Genomic DNA, 18,652 nt, shown 5'->3' on the forward strand with positions numbered 1-18,652 from the left:
TCAGAATATTATGCAAAGACATAAGTGTAGAATTCAAAGAAAAATAAAATAAATAAAAATGGTCAGTGAATATTTGTAAGTTTTTTCATATAAAATTCAAATGCAAATATTTAACATCTTTTTCCTTTTCAAATTGAAATTTTTAAAAAAAGATTTTGTTTATTTATTTGACAGAGAGAGAGATTACAAGTAGGCATAGAGAGAGAGGAGGAAGCAGGCGCCCCTCCAAGCAGGGAGCCCGATGCTGGACTTGATCCCAGGACCCTGAGATCATGACCTGAGCCAAAGGCAGAGGCCTAACCCACTGAGCCACCCCAGTGCCCCCAAATTGAAATTTTAAAACATTCCAATACTCTTTTAGTGACGGCATGATGAAACAGGCAGTCTCCTATACTGTGGTACAAATATAAGGTTATAATAGAGGTTATAAATAACAAAATAAAATAACAAAATAATCTTTAATGTAGTGACCCCGCCTTCCCTGTGCACCGGCAATTCAACTTTCAGGATTTTATCTGAAGGAAATAACTGAATAAAAAACAAAATACATATTTACAAACATAATATTTGGTGCATAATACTTCACAGAGAATAGGTCACCAATCAACATTTTAACTGATTAGTGTGATCCAGGGCAAGTTCCTTACCTCCCCAGCTCTCTATTTCCTCACACTCGAAAAGGAATCAAAATACCTATCATTCAAGATTGTTGGGAGAACAACTGTGACAATACATGGAAAACATACTGCTTATTCTTCATATAGGAAGTAGGGCTTAATAATGGTAGTTATAAAAATATGCAAATGCATAATCTGTTTACACATATGTAAAGATTAAACATTTTGGGCATATGTGTCTGTAAACTGTTTAAACAGAATAAGTTTTTATTTTCTATTCAAATACAGATTTAAAAAAATAAATTGTTTATTTTTTCTATACAGATAGAACTGCTGGAAAAATATCTGTGTTCCTGTACATATATCTGCTGTATAGGTAGAAGCATCAAAATAAATGATAGTCTAGGGAAAAGTAAAATTCTTAAATATTTAATTTTCCCTGCAGCCTTTCCAACTGCACTCCCCAACACAGACACAGACTCTCTCACACCCTTCCCAACACACATACATATAGTCCTGAGGGGATACAATAATATTTAGCCTTATGCTTCACAATTTAATCCTTATTATATCATAAACTTCCCCGAAATCATTAGATGTATCCTAACCTTTACATTTATGCCTAGCACATGAACACACGCATTGCTACTGCTGTGGAGCAAAAAATACAGACTATGACTCAATTGACTGCCTTAAAGACAGGTGTGTTGTTGTTGGCTCCTCTGTTAAATTTCTTTGTGTTCTTGGCAGAGCTGCTTGATAAAGCAGCTGATAAAGCAACCTGAGACTGTTTGATTGTTTATACACAAAACTCATTTTAGTGCCTTATAAACTACACTGATATCAAAGTCACACACAGCAGTGACACAAGCTAATAACACCATTCTCAAGAGTATTAGCACACAGGGTAATGTGGGAGGAAGGCTACGGGAAGAACTCTATTTAAACTCTGAAGACAGCCTAAAGTAGGTTGCATACTCCTGCTATCATTACCCAAAGAAGGTATCAACGTCTCTCTAAACTCCACTATTTTAAAGTCTTTGAGCAATTTGGCTTACCTTAATCTAGAAATGATGCAATCCGGGTGCAAGCACTGTATCTTTTCTACCTTTGCTTCAAATACAGAATGTATGTATGATCTTTTTTTTTTTAAGATTTTATTTATTTATTTATTTGACAGACAGAAATCAAATGTAGGCAGAGAGGCAGGCAGAGAGAGGGGGGGGGGAAGCAGGCACCCTGCAGAGCAGAGAACCCGATGTGGGGCTCGATCCCAGAACCTTGGGATTATGACCTGAGCTAAAGGCAGAGGCTTAACCCACTGAGCCACCCAGGTGCCCTGTATGATCTTTTAAGACAAAAATAGTAAAAGGGGAAGAAAAACTGATTTTGAGTTGATACAAAATGTCCTCGAATTTCTTACTTGCCAACACAGACAATTTCTTAACAAATTTGTTAGCTTTAGAATTTCTAAAGCTGGACTGTCAGGCCATCTTATCCTGGATGAATAAATCCTTCTTGATTATTCTAATTTAATATGTAAGGCATGTGTTTCTCTCCATGGAGGTAGAATTCCCTTGGGTTTTGGTTCTTTGAGATAGAAAATCATCCACAGTGGCCAAAAGTTCCTGCACTGGCTCTTCTTGCCTGGGCTACATTGGAAACCCTCTCAGCTATTAGAACTCCAGAGTAAGATTAAGGATCTGAGGCACTGAACAGGGTTGTATTTCGTAGAATCTTCAGAAGGAGGTACAGCTCTGTCGAAACCTTGATTTTAGTTCCGTGAGACTCAAGTCAAATTTCTGACCTATAGATTTCAAGATTAAAAAATGTATATTAAGCCATTAAATTTTTAGTAATTTGTTACATCAACAATAGATAACTAATTCTATACATATCTCAGCTGTGATATATACTATGCTTATGATGTAGTTTGTTCATTCGCATTGCTTCATAAAATTTCATTATATGAATATTCTATAACTTACTTTTCCCTTTAATTTTTGGGCATTTGGCTAGTTTTCAGTTTTAGACTATTCTTATTTTTTATTTTTATTTATTTATTTTTTAAAAATTTATTTGACAGAGAGAGAGACATCACAAGTAGGCAGAGAGGCAGGCAGAGGGGGAGCGGGAGGCAGGCTCCCTGCTGAGCAGAGAGCCTGACGTGAGGCTCAATCCCAGACCCTGAAACCATGACCCCAGCAGAAGGCAGAGGCTTAACCCACTGAGCCACCCAGGTGCCCCCAATTTGAAACTATTAAAAATAGTTCTTCCTTAAGCATTCTTGTGCCTGTATTTAGAGAATATATGTCCATATTTCCATTATGTCTATGAATGGAATCGCTGAGTCATGGAGTGTATGTACATTCAGTATTAGTGTATGCTATCAGTTTTTCAAGGGTTTTGTATCCAATTGCGCTCTACCATCAGTGTATGAGAAGTTCCCTTGCAGAGCATATTCTCCAGTACTTGGTATTTTCAGTCATTTTATTTTTAACCATCTGTTATGTGTGGTGATATTATATTGTGTTTTTAATTTGTATTGTTTTCATTATTAACACTTAGTTTACTGTTTTTAAAATAAGTAGATGTTAAATTTTACCAAATTACCTCTCTGCTTCTTATAGAGATGACCATATAATTTTTCTGTTGTGTTTACATTAATATAGTGGATTATGTTGATGGATTTCCCAAAGTAAAAATACTCTTAATTTCTTGGAATAAATTTTGCTTAGTCATGAAGTGCTCCTTTTTTCTAAAATACAACTGAGTTCCATTTTCTAATAGTTTATTTAGGATATTGGAGCTAGATTGATGAGCAGTATTGGCCAGTAAGTTTCTTCCTTTTCATATCTTTATAGGGTTTGGTTTCAAGGTTATGCAGGCTCCCTATGAAGAGTTAGTACTCATCCCTGCTTATCTGTTCTCTGGTAGATTTGCGTAGTGTTGGTTTGGAAGGATTCATAGTTTAATTGATTATGGAGTGGAATTTTCTCTATGGGAGGATTTAAAAAATTGGATTAATGTATTTAGGCTATTTAAGACTATTCATATTTTAAATTTCTTATTTAAATTTCTTATTAAGTCTCTTCGATAAGTTGAGTTTTCAGAAGACTTTTCCATTTCATTCAAATTGTCAAATTTATTGCCTGAAAAATTTGTATATTTAATCAATATGATCTTAATATTTGGATGATTTATTCTCTTACATTCCTGATATAGGTAATTTGTATTTTTTTCTTTTTGTTTTAATCAGGCTTGCTAAGGGTTTTCAATTTTATTTAAAGTTAAAACAACTTTTTTTTTTTCTTTTGTAGCAAGGAGCTCTTCTTTATTTACTTCCAGATTTTTCTCAGCAGCTTTCATTTGGAGAAGTGTTTCCAGAATATTTTTTTTCAGAGGAGCTATTGTTCCATACATACTCTTCCATGTCTGCTTCAGTCTTATCTTTCTCCCATTCTTCAGTTTTCCAAGACTCATGGTATAAAACTGTTAGCAGATATAGTACATAATCATAATTTTGTCTCTTTAAAGGGCACCTGTCTGTTTTGATGGTAAGTACATCTGTAGTCTTGCAGTATTGCTCTCCCACAAGTTTAATGAGTTTCTTCTTTGTATGATCATCTAAATTCAAACTGGAAAGTTTAATCCTTAAGGTTACTACTCGTGCTTTGGGGTTTCAGATAGATGGTCCTGCTGAAACATAATCAGTTGTGTCTATTTCAATGGGAAAATGCTTCTCACATTTCTCATCACTGTCCAGAGCAGCTGGCCACTCAGTGCAGAAAGCTTTAAGAGCTTCACAGTGCTTTTTAATTGCTTCAGGAGTTAAATGCAGAAAATTGGGGATCTTTAATAGTTCTAGATTTCCCTCCTTTGCCATGGGCACCCCCCCTTTTTACTGGATAGCCCATTTGAATGGGAAGAGGTACAGCAGAGGGTTTAAATGGTGTGCTTCAACGGGATAAACACTAGGCCAATCTTGGTCAACAGTCATTTTCTCTGTCCTAGGAGGTAGTGCCTTTCTTCTCAGTGGTCTTTCATATCTGGGTGTTCTGTCTGCTGTACGCGGGCTTGGTATCACGGAGCGGGTGGCCCAGGACACGGAGGTACAGAAAGCACGCAGGGTCCTGATTCCCAGCTGCAAGGCCAGCCACACGGAGAGTGTGGTAGCCGCCATGGTCGCGAGGACGGCAAGCCGGATCTAAAACAACTTTTTGATAATTTTTTCTGTTTTATGCTTATTTTGTATTTCATTGATTTTTCAATCTTACTATTTGCTACCTTCTTCATTCTTAAGGATTAATTTGTATGTTTTTTTCTGTGTCTTGAAATGGATTTTTAGTTGGTTTTTTAGTATTCTTCTTTTCTGCTCTATGAACTTATTTATGTCTATTCCCTTTTAAGCACTGCATTATTAGCTCTATCCAGCAAGGTTGGATGTGTCATATCTTCATTATTATTTGGTCCATAATATTTTCTAATTTTTAATACGAATTTTTCTGTGACGTATGAATTACTTGGCATTTCTAAGCATATGGAGTTATTATGGTTTCGCTTCTATTATTCAGTTTTTAGATAAATTCTGTGGTGAGAGAATATACTCTAAGTGATTTCAGTTATTTGATATTTTTAAAGATTTCTTTTTATGGATTAATACATGATCAATTTGGTGAAAGTTTCTGTGCAGTTCAAAAATGTAAATGGTGTTATTCTTGTGTGCAGTGTAAGTGAATTTGATTGTTTTGTTATTTGTGTTGTTTAAATCTTCTACGCCTCTACTCCTTTACCTGTGAGATGTAGATACAGGTCTGTTAATTCATCCCCCATAATTGTGGAATTGTCTGTTGTCCATTTCAATCTCCAGTTTTCTACTTTATATATATTAAAGCTATGCTACTTACTGCATGTATGTTTAGAATTGTGATATTTTCTAGGTGATTGACCTCTGCATGATTTTAAAATGTCTATTAGTAGTAGTAGTGCTTCTTGCCTTATTGCCTACATTTTCTGTTATTATAAAGATACCAGTGTTTGTTTTATTAGTGTTTTCATGATTCTTCAGTTCTATCCTTTTATTTTCACCATGTCTGTGTACTTATATTCAAAATGCTTTTCCTGTGAGCAGAGGAGTTATTCTTTATTTCAATCAAACAAAACATTGTATTTTAATTAAAATATTCTATCCATTTATCTTGTAATTATTAATATAGTTGGATTTAAACTACCATATTACTATTAGTTTCCTAATAATAATATGATAGTTCCAGATCTCTTTTTTTGCTTTGTTTCTCCTCTTAAGTTTTCTTTTGGATTTGAATAATATTTTTATTATTCCATTTTCCCTCTCTATTATCTTTTGAATTATACATTCTTTTATTATTCTTTTAGTGCTTACTGATTAAAAATTTATCTTTGAATTATTACCATCTAATATAAGTTATTAATAATTTTGCTGTCCTGTAATGCCAGCATCTTAGAATGTTTTACTTTCAAGAATCTATCTCCATTTTTGCACTATTGTTGTAATGCATTTTAGGCTCGTATTTATGTTTCACATTTCATAAGACATTACAGTTATTATTTTATGCAATCTCCCCAAATAAACACGATTTTTCATACTGTTACTTCCTTTAAGCATGTCATTTATTTATCTGGAATTATTTCACTTCAGATTGAGAACTTTTTTTATATATCTTTTAATGCATATTGAAGATACAATTTTTGTTTTTGTTTGCTGAGAACATCTTTATTTTGTGTTTGTTTTTGAAGAATATTTTGATTCAGTGTAGGATTCCAGACAAAATAATTATTTTAACACTTTAAAATATTAACCTGTTACTTTCCAACTTCATTTGTCTCTGATGAGAAGTCATCAGTTAGTCTTATTTTTATTCTTTTGGAAATAATGTCTTTTTGTTGATTGCCACTTATGAGAATTTCTTCTTTTTGGTAATCAGTAACTTGACTATAATGTTCACAATTATATTTTTTGAAAGCTTGCTTGTGACTTGTTGAGCTTTTTACATCTATGTGTTGATGATGATTTTCTGTTTTTAAAAATCTCAACATCTCTAGTATTTCTCTCCTTTCTTCCATTTACACATATGTTAAACTTCTTGACAGAATTCCTCATTATCTGTAATGCTCTTTTGTTGTTGTTATTCTGTGTTTGAGTTTGGATATTTCTTATTGATCTGTCTTTTGCTTTGTCTGAAGTTCTGTTGAAAACTATCTATTGAATTCTCGATTTCAGATAATGTGTTTTCATTTCTGCAGTATTCATTTTATTCTTATTGTGTAGTGAACATCCCTTGTTACCAGTTTTTTCATCATTTCTCTAATTTCTTGAATATATCAGTCAAAATCACTTTTTAAAAAAGATTTTACTTATTTATTTGACAGACTGAGATCACAAGTAGGCAGAGAAGCAGGCAGAGAGAGGAGGAAGCAGGTTCCCTGCTGAGCAGAGAGCCCGACGTGGGGCTCGATCCCAGGACCCTGGGATCATGACCTGAGCAGAAGGCAAAGGCTTTAACCAACTGAGTCACCTAGGTGCCCCTAATAATCACTTTTAAATCATTAACTTCTGATCTCAGTATTAGGAACACCTGGAAGTCCAATTTTATTGTCTTTTTTTCCCCTTGGTTATTATCATGTGCTCCCATCTTTCTATATATTAATGATTTTTCATATAATTATGACTATATAAAAACTGTAAAGGTTCTGATAATAGATAACTTTTTTCACTACAGAGGTGCTAGGAAATGAATTTAATTCAATCAGAAATGGAACTAGTTCAGAATTGCATTGGATTTTTGGTAATATTCAGTCTATCTTCACTTTGTTTTTATTCTTAGGATGTGACCCTCAAGAGCTTTTATTTGAGGGGCTGGAAAGGATTTTTCTTCTAACCTCTGGGAGATTGTTGGAATTTCAGCTTTGTTTTTCATAGGTGTTCAGCTTACTCTTGTTCTTTGCAGATTGTATGTTTGGCTGCCAAAAATGTTGGTTGTTCCTTAGCGTCCCAAAAACTCTCTGCTGGGGCCAAACCTGGATTCTCTACCTGTAGCTGCACTCAGAGTAAGCACATATTCTCAGGAAGAACAGCTAATGGTAGAATGTCAGCGTCAGTCCACCACTGTCTCCGGTGCTTTCAAAAATTTCCTCTGGCCAAGAGACCTCAATGTTCAGTAAAATTTCAGTATTTCAGTGTTTAGTAAAAAAAAAAAAAAAAAAAAAAACTCAGTAGAATTGCCACCTGGCTCTTTAACCAATCATTCTGGCCATCTGTAAATTAAGTTACGCTCTTCTGAGAGAAACTGGCCATGTGTTTGGGGCAGTATAAATCTCCAGCCATGGATGACTGCTAAAAGCTCTGTTGGTTTATTATTCCCTTCTCATTGGTTTCCTCTCTGAAGAAAATCCATATCCTCAGTCTTTAGATCACACTCTAAGTTATCACATGTTCCCCGAGAAAAAAAAGACCTGAAAATTCTGACCTCTCAAAGTTTAGTCTCTAATCCTCCTTACATCCACAACTTTCTAATGCCTTTAAAATGTGATTTAAAATTTATTTGGCTTTCCCAAATGTTCACATTGGGAATGTCAACCTCCTGCAAATTATCTTGCTTGGAAGCGAAACTATCCGTAGATAGTTAATTTTGATTTGAATACCAAATTCTCCAGTTTTCCAAAAGTTTTAGAAGTCTTGTGTGTCTAAAATACATAGCCTGATATACTGTAGAACATGTTTGTGAACATTATGCTGAAAGAAACATTTTTTCGTCTCCTCTGCTGCCCACTTATCAGTTTTTTAAGGTACAATTCAAGCCAAACTTCACTGGGACACCTTGCCTGCTTGGCAGGAGATGCCTGCTTTCAGTAAATTCCTTGGCACTACTGTTCTCTGCCATTTTACTAAATAATAGATATATGCAAGGAGCTCCTGTGTTCCAAAATGAAAAATCATGCCTTTTGTCTAAAGTAGTTTGGATACAAGAAAAGAACCAGGAAAGAATGGATTTTGACTCTTGCCAGTTTTGTCTCACCCTTATAATTGAAAAGTAGTCTAAAGACTTTAATAGTTGTAGATTACATGGAAGAAAAGCTAAGTTTTGAAAGAAGCAGCTTCTGGACTACTTCAGAAAATATATTTTATAGTTCTCCTCAGTGCTTTCCTATTTCTGCAAGCTGAAATGAAATAATGAAAAAAAAATGGAAAGAAAAAGACAAAAAAAAATGTACACAAAAGTTAGTTGCCCCAATACCAACTTCAAATTTATACCATTAAATCTGAGTGTTGAGTTGTTCAGTTGAATATTCTGCCTCTGGTTATACTTAAAATCCCTCAAGCTTCAGAGATGAGTGGAAAAGGCCCACTATACTACTAATGTATTTTATCTTCCCAGTTTAGGTAACTGTAACACTTGGGCACCAACAGCAATCAGCTAGTGTCCTGAAGCACAGAATTTAAATATACTGTTACTGATGTTAATAAAATGATAGCTCTTATTTTGACAAAATGGCTTATAGCAGTATTGATAATATTCCAGCAGTAGTATTTGAAAGTCCAACCACAATACCTTGATATTAAATTCTGTGTATTCAGTAGTGTACATTTATCAATATACCACCACATGATTTATTGATACTACTCACCCTGTGTCCTCCAGCATTGATCTTAAGGCTGTTTTTTAGCTCCATAATGAAAACCCGAGAGCTTAAAATCCTGATCAAATGTCATCACTACACCAAATCAGAAAGACAGCCATGGGGGTTAAGATAGGAGAAACGCTTTTTAGCTTGCACCATAAAATCCTGCCCATGTTAAGAAAAGAGGGGTGGGGGCAGTGGGGAAGAGGGGAAGCAACTCAGTGATCAGAAGACTTGTGTCATCTTTCATCAGCACAGATTAGGCTTATCCTTCTGAACCATGTGCTCCAAATATGGGGGAAAATGCTGTTGATCTAATGAATAAGAGTGGGTGTTTATGCAGACTATGACATTTGGAAATGCACTTATGAAGGAAGAAAAACAAAAAACTTAAAGAAAATACTGTTCAAAATTATGTTAATTTAAGAATGGAAACAACCTTGGGTCAGAATGAAAACCCCACTAGACCGCTCAATTACCCGTTGTTAAAAACATAGAAAAGAGGGGCGCCTGCGTGGCTCAATGGGTTAAGGCCTCTGCCTTCAGCTCAGGTCATGATCCTAGGTTCCTGGGATTGAGCCCAGCATCGGCTTTCTGCTCTGCGGGGAGCCTGCTTCCCCCTCTCTCTCTGCTTGCCTCTCTGCAAACTTGTGGTCTCTGTCTGTCAAATAAATAAATAAATAAAATCTTAAAAAAAAAAAAACATAGAAAAGAGGTGTCTCTGGATTAGATAAGTAATATTGCTCTTTCTAACTCCACAGGCTCTGGGATATAATAGTGATTTTTTTATTAAAAAATGAGGAAAGAATTCCAAAGATACCACTGAAGTATTTCTGATCAAATTCTTCTTGTTTTATAAAACAAACGAACAAACAAACAAAAAATAAAAACAAAAACAACAAAAAAACCTGAGCATTTTGTGAGGCCTTCTGGCAATATCATGGGGTTGACAATGATGGTGAGGTGCCATTCTTTTCAAAGATAGTGAAATACCTACTTTCTGTATTTCTTTATTCAAGCAAAAATCTTGACGGTATGTATTTAAGAACTAGGGATTGCCAATAAAGTCATTCTTTTTGTTTATATTAATTTACATGTCTATATTTAAAATGTACACACTTTAATAATTAAATAAACATCTGAAGTATCAAACATGAAAACAAGTAGGATTCCACAGGCTAAAAAACAAAATTATTGAGGTTGATCCAAGAAAAATCAGACTGTAGGTATAAGAAATATTTACAAAATTGATGGGATACTTTGTAACAGTGAAACTAATCTCTGAGTTTAATTAATTTATAATTGTAATAGTATTTTCATCAAGGTTAGGAAATATCATTGAGTACTCTTGAGCTATTTCATTGACTAATGTTCTGTTTAGAATTATAGTCCAGGTAATTCTGTAAGTGAGGATTACATCAGAGATGTAGAATCAGTAGGAGATATACATTAATTAATTTATTACTGATTTATGCCAGTTTAGGGGCAGACCATCAGGAATGGAAGGAACTCTTAGGTATTGGTTGAAGCTGCTATCTATAGAATTTCTTCTTATGGAAGTTTTGGCTCTGCTTTTAACCCCTTTCAACTAATTGCATCAGTCCCCATTCAGACTATCTAAAATAATCTCCATTCAGACTATCCCCATTCAGACTATCTAAAATAATGGCCATTACTTAAATTCAACTGATGATCGATTTAAATCCCATCTACAAAAAATTTTACAGCAACATCTAGAGTAGTGTTTAAAAGAATGACTGAGACTAGCCAACTAATATATCAAAAAGACCACTACAGTAATATGCAGAAGTTGCAAATTTAAGTGCTGATTTCCCCCAAAACTCAAAGAGCATTGATGATTACATATTTGCAATTCAAACTCTGCTCTCTTAAAAAAATTATAAAAGTATAGTATATATTATATCTTTGGTCTTTCTTTCTTATCTGGTTTTCATGGGGATCAAGAAACCCACATCTTTCTTACTATAGATTTGTCTCAATTTGTATAAATATAAGGGTGTAAGAGAGGTATTTCGGGATAAGGAGTTTCCTTAACTGGATGTCATAGTATATGCCTTCCCACTTTCCCTCTTTAAAAAAAAAATTAGAAAGGATAATTTTACAGACACACTAAACATACTTGTCAATGATGAATAACATTTATATGAATATACTGATATATTCATACTTTAAAAGAGAATGAGAGAATTTATTTTATAATAGAATTTATTTATGTATTTATAATAGAATTTATTTATAATAGAATTATAGAGAATTTATAGAGAGAATTTATTTATAAATATATTATAATTCAGAAATGTATTATAAATATATTTATATAGAGAGAATTTATTTGTAATAGAAGTCTTGACCCATAGGATGATAGAATAGATTTCAATTATGGAAGCTATATCATGGGGTGTCTACAACATTGTAGAATGAGTCATATACTTTTCATTCTTTTCTTTTGACCGTGAAATTGATATTGTTTAAATTTTATGCAATATTTGTTCTAATAGCATAACAAGAAAGGCAACTAAAAATTATGATGAAAGATTCTTTTGCTGATTTTAAATTTACTTAAGTGCAATTGACCTTATTTTCATCTAAAATGTTATGCCCTTTAACACATGTATAAATCCATGTAATTGCTACTACAATCTGGATGCATTAAAAAAAACTCTTGGGGTGCACCTGGGTGTCTCAGTAAGTTAAGCCTCTGCCTTCGGCTCAGGTCATGATCCCAGAGTCCTGAGATCGAGCCCCGCATCAGGCTCTCTGCTCAGCGGGGAGCCTGCTTCCTTCTCTCTCTGCCTGTCTCTCTGCCTACCTGTGATCTCTGTCTGTCAAATCTTTAAAAAAAAGATTTTACTTATTTATTTGATAGAGAGAAAGAGAGAGAGACCACAAGCACAGGGAGAAGAGGCAGAGGGAAAAGCAGATGCAGGACTCATTTCCAGGATGGTGGGATCATGACCACAGCCAGAGGCAGTAGCTTAACTGGCTGAGCCATCCAGGTGCCCCTAAAAATCCCTTTTTAAAAAATACATATCTATATACATTGCTCGAGAATAGAAATATGATGGAGTTTTGTATGCTGACCTTGTATCCTATGACTTGTTAAGCTCACTTATTAGTTCTAGGAATGGGGTATGTGTGTGTGTGGTTGTGTGTGCATGTAAAAATCCCTTTAGATATTTTACATTGATAATCACTACAAATAGAGACAATTTCATTCTTTCTTTCCAGAGAATTACTTTTGTTTACTTTTTCCTGCCTTTTTACAGGATCTTGAACATTCAATCCAGTGTCGACTAAGGGTGGCTACAGCATGCATCCTTGTCTTGTTCCTGATTTTGTGGGAAAAACATTCAGTCTTTCTCCATTAAGCCTGGTGTTTCCTCTGTGTGTGTGTGTGTTTGTGTACATAGTTTATCTTTATCCATTGAAAGACATTCATTGCTATTACAAGTTGGCTGTGAGTTTTAATAATAAGTAGGCTTGAGATTGTCATTTTTTTTATCAGTTAATATCATCTGCTTTTTGTTCTCTAGAACCTTTAATGTTTGAACATAAACTGTCCTTACATTTCTAGGGTAACTCCACTTGATGTGGTGGTTTATTTTTCCTTTCTGCCATCTCACTGAGTTTTTACTTCATGGGATCCCCACATCCCTGCCTTCTGGCTAGGAAACCTGGTCTTTATTTTTCCTATTCTGTGGTCTACTTCTGATATTTGTGACGGATGTGGAGATAAAGTGATGAGACAATGGAGAGAGAAAAAAAGAAAAAAAAGCAATGCAGATTCTCCCACAATGTTAGTACCATAGTTCCTCTGGACAGAGAGAGGGTTTTTGTGTCTGTTCAGCTCTTAGTTCCATAGCTAACGCCCTGCCACCATTGGAATGCCTGGGGCTGGATCAGGGGAGAATGGCTGAAATAAAAATATAAGGGACTTTCTTTACTCTCTCTGATCCATCAGGTCTTCCTTTCCTACTAAAACCAGAAACAGAGGCTTCCCTTGGCAGTGTTTTCTGTGCACCAACAGTGTGCAGCTAAAGGGTTCAAGTTTCCTTTGAGTTCAGCCTGAAGTTCTGAAGTCATCAGAACACCAGAAGAGAAAGTGGGAAGCCCCCCGCCCCAGTTCAGTGATACCTAGAGTTAATTTTCTTGTCCAACCAACTGCTCCTGTTATTTTTCAGAGTCCTCAGAGGGCCTCTGCGTGTACTGTATTCTGAGATTTTCATTGTGTTTAGGAGAGACAGAGTGGAATGTTCTTACTCCATGTTACCCAAAACCAGAACTGACACAGGTTTTTTAGGTAAACAGTAAATGAAATACCTTCCATGCTCCTGAATAGAATATATTTGTTGTTAGTATGTTAACTTAAAATGTGGTTTGATTTTCCAAAGTTCAGATGGTCATACCCCTGTATAGTTGAGCTACACAGATTTTTAATCTGCAAACTTCAGGCCCCCAAAATCATAGTATGTAGGAAAAAAAATGCATATCATATATTTTAAAGTAAATACTCAGATAGAGCCATAGCTTAGACTACATACATAACCAAAAAAATCTGACTACTTTGTAGTGTAGGAGTTTGAAAATAATTGCATTTCTTTGAATTCTCATTAATAGGAACCATTTGTTATTGGGAACAGCTTTATGAATCTGTCATCAGATGCAGCTCATTTTGTGGCCTTGCATTACTTTTATCCACTTTTGCTTAGCATAACTTATTCTTAGCAGGGCTGGGGCTTTTGCATTTTCGTCATCTAAGTGATTTATGTGGGGTGCAGAGTGATGGTGGAAAGAAGCAATATGTTTGGAGTGTGAGCAAACACACAGACTTGAGTTTTCCCTGCAAAAGGAGTTGCATCTCATCTGGCACCTTTTAGCTAAAAATATTAGATGCTTGTTTTGACGATTAACTCTGTTGCTGAACTCTGAGTAAAGAAACAAGAAAAGTTAAGTATCTGTAAATTGGAGGATTTCTACGTTCATGGGAACCACAGAATACCTGTAGAAATATTTGGCATGCCTCTGGCTAAGTTGTCCAAGATCTACAAAATGCCCATGAGCAGGGCTTCCTGGATTAGGCAGCACAGTGCTAGACAAAGAGAATGGGATAGAAAAACGAGAACACCTGCACTCTAGACTTGTTTTTACCTTAAAGGAATGCCTTACCTTTCTGTCATGGGTGGAGTTTTCTAACACTTGAACTTTCATTGTCTCATTTCAGCTGCCCACCCCTGTTGTCCACTATGAAGAATTCATGTTATTTTTCCCACTTACAGGGATGGGAAACAAAGGCTCAAAGCCCTTAAGATCTTCTACTCTTTGTCATTCTAAGATTCTTTCCACTTGGATGTCATTAGACAGCTGTGTTACTACTAGGAGATTCAAACTCTTGATCTATAAAATTAAAGATTTTTATTCAGTTTTTTCTAACATCTTTCAAGTTTGATCTAGTAACATTTGCACATTTTAGACACCAACCATAATCAGTTACTTTATAAATGATTTATTGGGAAATTTTTCAGTTCTTCAATCTACAAAATAGGCTCATATTCTGTCATTAAAATATCAAGCATTTCTTCTGATCACACTCCAGTGCACAAGTACTGACTGTAGATAATAGCAGCATATATCTTAGTATAGTTGAATAGCATCTGATTTCTCATTGTGTTTACAGAATTATTCATTTTGAGAATTGTGATCTATTTTAAAGACTATTAAATTTTGTGGATTCCAACCATTAGATTGGATTCTCCCAATCTAATTTGTCTCATTAATATAAACACTCAATAGAAAGCCAAAGGATACAAATGGGGAGTTCATTGAAGAGGAAATATAATTAGACAAGTTAGATAAGTAAATACTCAGCATCACTAATAGCCAAATAAATGGAAATTTAAGCAATGAGGCACCATTTTATACACATCAGAGTGGAAAAAATTATAAAACATTAATAACATACAGTGATGATAAGAATATATGGAAATAGGAAACCTCATATACTAGATCACATCAGCTAGTATTTGTTAATACTTTATAGAGGGTTTGGCATATAGTCAGCACTTAAAATTTCTTATTAAAAAATCAATCAAGGGCCACCTGGGTGGCTCAGTCATTTAAGCGTCTGACTCTTGATTGTGGCCTAGATCATGATCTCAGTGTTGTGAGACTGAGCCCCGAGTCAGGCTCTGTGCTGATCATGGGACTGCTTGGGATTATCTCTTTTCGTCTCCCTTTGCCCTACCCCATGCTCTGTCTCTTTCTCTCTCTCTCTTAAACAAAAATCAAATTAAATAAATTTGATTAAAACTTATTTTAAATTAAATAAAAAAACTGCTAGTGCAAGTGAGTTGATTCACATCTTTTCGAAAGTTATCTGGAAATATTTGTAAACATTAAAAATGCACTTAACTTTTGAATGACCTCTGCTATTTTTTGGCTAGTCAAGGAGCCTGCTTCTCCCTCTCCCTCTGCTTGCCACTCTCCATGCTTGTGCTCTCTGTCTCTCTGTCAAATAAATAATTTTTTTAAAAAAAGATATAATAAAGTTTGCATTAGGGCTAATTGCACTATGCATGTCCAAGGCAGGTGACTGGTAATATAGATTCACTCACTAACTGAGAGGGCTGAAATGTAAAGAGAGTTTGTGCATAATTTGCATAAACTGAATTTTGCTTTGTAGCATGAGTAGACAAAACAGTGTACAGATACATGGACCTTTAGAAAAAGAAGATGGCAATTCTGTTTTTCTTGTGTCACATGGCCGGAATTGAAGTGGAGCAGAGCATACTTGGCTTTGGCTTACGTCTGAACCCAAGAAAACTAACCATAATTTCTTAGCAACCCCAATACAAGGAAATTCAATGAAGTTTAGGTCTGCAGCAACTTATCGCAAAATGTTACCCTAAAGTCTGGAACATTTGTTAGATGATACCTGGTAGCAAATATAGTTTCTTCTGTTCAGTTGGGAGTCCCTAAATATTTAACAATGTCTTGTATTTAGGATTTTTTATATAAGCATCCCCTACCCCATTTAATAGATGCCTGTATATACAAAACATTTTCCCATTTTTAAATGTCATTGACTTTCAAATACTGTCTTTTCACAAAGCAATTTACAGACCTTGTTGTTTTAAAAATACATGCCAGACTTGGACTTGCTACAGATAACACACCACACTTGCACAGCTGTTTCGTCAACCTTACCTGGGATCATTTTCAAAATTCCAGGACAAGACAGGAGTCCCACAGCCAAATGCCTGGAACACAGCCAGTCTCACAGCGCTGAGTCAATATGACACACAAACAGTGAGTCAGAGCTATCTTTGGTTCTTGGGTCTATAAGACATCAAACAAAATGTATTCTCTCTTTTCTCTCTCCCCCTTTCTTTCTGTTTCTCCCTCTCTTTCTCTTTCAATCTCTCTCTCTCTTTGATCTATAAAATTACATTTCTTTGAGGGAAATATGGGTGATCTGACATCATGGGTCCAAAGTTTGTTGGAAAGCTCTCTGGGAACCAACATAAGTTACACTTCGGCCTTTTTCAGGGATGGCCCTACATGTGGAGAGCACTGGCTGTCATTGGTGATGCTTCAGATGTGAACGGCAGCAATTATGTAGCTGCGTTTTAAAAGGAAAAATTCAGGTGTGATGAAGTATTTGCTAGAAAGATATTAAAATGTGACCCTTACTGTTTAATCTGTAAGAGCAGCACTTTGTGTTTAGGATGTTTTATTACTACTTAAGCCGTGGCCTCTGTACGTTACCCTGAGGAGCAATTTGATGGGGTATAAATTTTGATAATATAAATAAATGACCTATCAGATAGAAATTATACCTTTGACAATGTGGAATTATCACTAGAACTAAATAGCTCAATATTAGTGAAATCTGCACACTATTTTTAATCATAAATTACATATAGCAAGCTAGAGAGCAGGAATATGGAACAAGCTAATCTGATAATTGCTTACTCTGTTTTCATGATCTAGTTTTCTAACTCTTGGTGCTGAAAATGGTGGTATAGGTATAGGTAGAGTTTCATAAGAGTATCTGAAAGCTTTCATGACCAAAAAAAAGTGGGTGATTATCACTGAAAAACTTGAATAAAGCACGTCAGAGTTTGAGAATCTCAGCGTTTTCCCATACCTCCAAATGTCACTATTTTAACTTCTATGCCAGTAGAAAATGAAGCAGAAAGCAAAAGAGCAGCAAAACTGAGCAATGAAAAGTCAAGCAAATATGTAAGCCATGAGGTAAATCAATGACTGAGTATTTTGTGATGTTGGGGAGGGCAGAACAAACTGCCACCAAATGATATGACAAACTTGTGAAATATACCTCAAAGGCAGAATTACAGACTGATACACCATACATAGGACTAGCCAAGGGGTCTTTGGCTGAACAAGAATCTTTTAGCCAGTTTCTAAGTACCTCATGGATCTCAGTCCATTTTCCTCTTTATTCCTATAGTGTTATTAGTAAAGAGACTATACCAGGCAACAGTTTTAATGGTGTCCTGTCACAGTATGTTTGCAGATTGGAGCCCACTAAAAATACCTTGTGAATGATCAACCTTTACTGGCAGTCCATGGCTTTATAATGACTCATAGATAAAAATGTCAGTTACTGTCCCTGCTGCCTCTCAGAACCACTGATTTTCTTTCCCTGTCACCTGCCTTCTCCCCACTCCTCCATGCTGTGGTAGCTCTAAAGGAAAACCTAAAAATTTGCTACCCATTAGGGGGCCTGGGGATTAAGAAACAAAGACATGAAGCAGTAAGAGAGAAAAAAAAAAGGGTATACTTTAGGGGAAATAGAGTTTTATACTACTAGACTGGGCCGATATACCTGCTCAGGGACTTACTACCAAAAACTGTTTCATAAATTAGCTGATTTTTTCACAAAGCAAAGGTCAAGGTCCTCTTATTGGCTTCAAAAATTAGCAGAATATCTATTGAGTGGCTGCTAAATAAGAAGCATTTGATAGATATTTTATTCTCACAGTCACCCTTTGAGCTATTAATCACATTTAAAATCTGAGCAAGCAAAGGCCCAGAAAAAGGTTAAGCAATTTACCAAAACCAGGGTGATGTCAAGCCCCAGAGGGTATCTCTGCTGCTTCTTCTGCCATGCCACCCTGCCTTCTGCATTATCAGTACCTCATATTTTAGTGTGATTAGCTCAATCTAGATCCATTCATTCATCCAAGGTCTGGCAAAGATTTGTTGAACACTGTGTGGGGTACTCTCTTAATTCCTGAGACTTCACAAGATCAGGTGCTCCAGGAAATTGAGTTTGATGTGGGGATGGGTCAAGTGGAGTGGGTGCATGTTGGTTATTCAGCAGAAGTATAGAT

The 18,652-nt window shown here is 35.4% G+C and overlaps 1 pseudogene across 1 annotated transcript; it reads right to left on the reverse strand.

Moving 5' to 3' along the window:
* Positions 1-3,881: 3,881 nt before the first annotated feature.
* Positions 3,882-4,800, reverse strand: LOC309843972 (small ribosomal subunit protein mS35 pseudogene; annotated as a pseudogene). The gene has a single exon. The product of its transcript is annotated as a small ribosomal subunit protein mS35 pseudogene (transcript).
* Positions 4,801-18,652: the final 13,852 nt, after the last annotated feature.

The sequence above is a fragment of the Mustela nivalis genome, assembly GCF_964662115.1.
Source record: "Mustela nivalis genome assembly, chromosome: 11".
Classification (NCBI taxonomy): domain Eukaryota; kingdom Metazoa; phylum Chordata; class Mammalia; order Carnivora; family Mustelidae; genus Mustela; species Mustela nivalis.